The sequence below is a fragment of the Microcaecilia unicolor genome, chromosome 1 (genome assembly GCF_901765095.1).
Source record: "Microcaecilia unicolor chromosome 1, aMicUni1.1, whole genome shotgun sequence".
NCBI lineage: Eukaryota > Metazoa > Chordata > Amphibia > Gymnophiona > Siphonopidae > Microcaecilia > Microcaecilia unicolor.
In genome coordinates, this window is record NC_044031.1 from 638,869,525 (window position 1) to 638,874,192 (window position 4,668).

The 4,668-nt window shown below is 37.3% G+C and overlaps 1 pseudogene; it reads right to left on the minus strand.

Moving 5' to 3' along the window:
* Positions 1 to 2,789: 2,789 nt before the first annotated feature.
* Positions 2,790 to 3,556, minus strand: LOC115460981 (annotated as a pseudogene).
* Positions 3,557 to 4,668: the final 1,112 nt, after the last annotated feature.

The following is a 4,668-nucleotide window of genomic DNA, read 5'->3' on the forward strand; positions in this document are numbered from 1 at the left end:
CATGGATTAAACTCTGATGCAAGTCCCATAGTGTCCAATCTTACAAGAAGGTAAAGGGTCATGTATTTGATATCGGCCTTTCTGTGATACAACCAAAGCAGTTTACATATATTATATACAGGTACTTTCTCTGTCCCTAGTGGGCACACAATCTAAGTTTTATACCTGAGGCAATTGAGGGTTATGTGACTTGCCCACTTACATAGTAACGCTACTATCCGGTTAATTTGTAAACCACATTGAACTGGTCTATGTATTTCTGGATACATGATGGCAGATAAAGACCTTGAACAGTCCATCCAGTCTGCCCAACAGTCACACTCATTATCAATACATGATTAAATCAACAATGAACGTGATATTATATACTTGATCATGTTCTTTCTCTGATGTTTCTGGGACATAAACTGTAGAAGTTCACTCGGCTCTGTCCTTATGTTCCAACTACTAGAATTGCCGTTAAAGCCCACTCCAGCCTATCCGAACCCGTCTTTGCCATTTGTAGGACCCAGACTATAAAAGTCTGCCCAGCACTGTCCTCGGTTCCAGCTACTGAAGGAGCCATTGAAGCCCCTTCTAGACCATCCTAAATTAATTAATTCATTCATTCAAGTATTTATATACTGCTTAGACCTAAGCGGTTTACAGTTTCATTTTACAGGAACTGGATCTGTCCCTAGTGGGCTCACAGTCTAAGTAGTGCATTGTTCTGTATATGGATTGCCATATACAGAACACAGGCCTACAAAGTCTGCCTGGCACCGGCCTTAGTTCTTCACAATTGGAGTCGCCATCCAAGCATCACTCACACAACCACACATATGCAGCCATTTAAGGTTTTTTTTTAATACCATTCATTTTGTAAATAGAGTTCCTCTGTGTTTATCCCACGTCTTTTGAATTCCGTTACTGTTTTTGTCTCCACCACCTTCCTCAAGAGGGCATTCCAGGCATCAACCACCCTCTCTGTGAAAAAGAATCTCCTGACATTACGCCTAAGTCTATCACCCCGCAACCTCAGCTCATGTCCTCTACTTTTATCATTTCCCCTTCTCTGCAAGAGATTTGTTTCTATATTAATACCTTTCAAGTATTTAAATGTCTGTATCATATCTCCCCTGTCCCTTCCTTCCTATAGGCTATATATATTCGGATGTTCCAGACTCTTCTCATACGTCTTATGGTGCTAACCCCATTTCACTTTTGTCCCTTTCCTCTGGACTGCTTCAAGTCTTTTTACATCCTTAGCAAGATACAGCTTCTAAAACTGAACACAATACTCCAGGTGGGGCCTCACCAGCGACTTGTATAGGGGCAATAACACCTCCTTTCTTCTGCTGGTTACACCTCATTCGATGAGGCTTAGCATCCTTCTGACTATGGGCACCACCTTCTCACACTGTTTTGTTTCTTTCATGGACACCATCACCCCAAGGTCAGTCTCCCTGACTATGCAGATCAGCCTCTCACCTCCTGGCTCCCTTGGATTTCTACTCCTGAAATGCATCACTTTGCACCTGTTTGCATTAAATTTTAATTGCCAAACATTAGACCATTCTTCTAACTTTTACAGATCAATTTTCATGTTTTCCACTCCCTGAGGGGTGTCCATGCTATTTCAAATCTTGATATCATCCACAACTACAGTTTCTTCCTGCTCTGCCTGGCTTAATGCTAATAAGAGTGGCACATGCTAAGATGGAGTGGTCCTCAACGCAGCTGCTGATTCAGGGGTATAAAATTCTGGCAACCTAGAGTGTAGAACTTTTTGAGTCCTTCACGTTTTACTTTTTCTTATTTTTCATTTCTCAATTTCATTCTTTTTCTGTAGTCTGATGTCCCAAAATGTCATCATCACCCCTGTCATGCTTACCCCACTTACCATGTTACATCTGCCTTGCTTTTAAATTCTTCACCTACTCTTAAATGCAACTGTGTTGGAATAAGTTCTCTTTTGTACATAATATCATTTGTTGCACTTTGAACTATACAGTTCCTTGCTTGGAAGCTAATAAATCTAAAAGGAAATGATGATTTTTACAAATCAGTAGCTCAAAATATTGAATTTAATTATAGGCATATATTAGAGTACACCTGCTATAGTACACATATATGAGACACTGTACAGTGTTTGTCAACATTTTCATTGGAAAAAAAATCAAATTTAAATAATCTATAATGGCATAAGGACATTATTATTTTACTGGATAAATGACCTTTTCATGGGTATACCATGTTAATGGAATTCAGTTTCTGAGAAGAAATACATCTAGAAATAGTTTTTCTTTTTTTTTTTTTTAATAACCATTTAAATTTTGACAAGTGATAAAATAACTTCTGGAAATACAGAGAAAGTAATATATAGCAATTATTTCAGTCAGGTAATTCTATTCTCTTCCTTAGACCACTAAATAGGGAGAGTGAAACAAGACAAGGAGATCAATTAAACAGTAAACAGAAAAAAAAAGTGGTATTAACCTGATTATCCCCAGATATCACTCATCTAATTCATTATTCCACATTGATCATCTGGTTGGCTTCTTCAAGGCCAATACGGTGTATAGTCAAGTCATTTCATTGAAAACATACTTTGTCCAATATTAGTTAGAAATAATACATCTGATTACATTCTTTCTCTTTTAAAAACCAGAAGTTATTTAACAATACATATACTTAAGTCTCTAATTCAAATCCTGCTGATTAAAGTAATCCCAGTTTTCACAGGCTTCACTCCTTTTAAAGTAATAGAGAAATAGTTTTTCTAATGACAGTTTTCACTTCCTTGTTCCTCAGACTGTAGATACAGTAAGAGGGTTTAATATCGGAATCAACATTGTATAAAACACAGAAACAATCCTATCCTGCTCCAGTGAATAACTTGAACTGGATATCATATACATAAAAATAATTGTTCCATAGAACAAAGCAATGCTGACAAAATGGGAGGCACAGATAGAGAAGGCTTTGCATCTTCCCTCTGCACTACGGATCCTCAGGATGGTGAAGAGAATGAAAGCGTAAGAATCACCAGAATTGAGAAAACAGTTACAGAGGCAAGAAAGATAGCAATCACAATCTCATTGATGTGTGTGTCTGAGCAGGAGATCTTCATCAGTGCGGAATATCACAGAAGAAATGGTTAATTTCTTTGTACCTACAGAAGGATAATTGGAAGATAGTAGCCATCTGAATCAGGGAGTGCAAAACGTTTGAAAAGTAGCAAAGGATCACTAACTGAGTACAAAGTCTTTTTGTCATAATAATGGGATACATGAATGGATTACATATTGCCACGTAATGATCATATGCCATTGCTGCCAGCAGGAAATTGTTCTTACAGGCAAATACAATAAAAAAAATATAGCTGTGCAACACACCCCACGTATGAAATAACGTTATTGTCAAACAAAAGGCTGACCATTATTTTGGGGGCAACATCAGAGGAGCAACAGAGATCAACAAAAGCCAAATGACTGAGGAAGAAGTACATTGGTTTCTCAAGGTTAGCATCTAGCTTTACTAGTACAATGATCCCAACATTGAACAGAATAGTCATTATATATATTACCAAAAATAAGAAAAATAGCGCAATCTTCAGGTGTGGAATATTGGTGAATCCAAGGAGAACAAATTCAGTCACTGAAGTTTGATTTTCTTCTGCCATTTACTTAGTATGATGAAAGCTGGAAAAAAAAAAAAGAATAACCCATTAATAAACCAAAAATCGTCACCATCTCTTTCAAATATTGAAATCTCAAAATGTAATCTGTTTTTCAGGTTTCTTTATTTTTTTGTGTGTGTGATAGGTCAGAGCTATAAATGAGTTGTTAGTAAAACCACTGATCAATTCTGTTGTTTCAGGGAAGGTGGATCCTAGCCCTTTTATTTTTTAACCCAATTACATATGTGGGCATGTAATTCTGACTTTCTAAGAGAGATAAAATAGAGGAATTCATTTCTTCAATGAGATAAAACTAGGACCAGATCAACCTAGTCTAAAAACAATCAAAACTATTAACCCTGTGGCCAATATTGAGTTGCAGTATATCCAGTCAAAATTACATAAGTACTGCCATACTGGGACAGACCATCAAGGTCCATCAAGCCCAGCATCCCATTTCCAACAGTGGCCAATCCAGGTCACAAGTACCTGGCAAGATCCCAAAACAGTACAATACATTTTATGCTGCTTTTCCTAGAAATAAGAGTGGATTTTCCCCAAGTCCATTTTAATGGTGGTCTATGTACTTTTCCTTTAGGAAGCTATCCAAACCTTTTTTTAAACCCCACTAAGCTAACTGCTTTTACTACACACTCTGGCAACAAATTTCAGAGTTTAATTACACATTGAGTGAAGAAATATTTTCTCCGATTTATTTTAAATTTACTACTTTGTAGCTTCATTGCTTGCCCCCTAGTCCTAGTACTTTTGGAAAGAGTAAACTAGCGATTCACATCTACCCGTTCCACTCCACTCATTATTTTATAGACATCTATCATATCTTCCCTCAGCCATCTTTTCTCCAAACTGAAGAGCCCTTGCAGCTTTAGCCTTTCCTCATAGGGAAGTTGCCCCATCCCCTTTATCATTTTCATCGCCCTTCTCTGTACTTTTTCTAATTCCACTATATCTTTTTTGAGATGCGGTGACCAGAATCAAACACAATA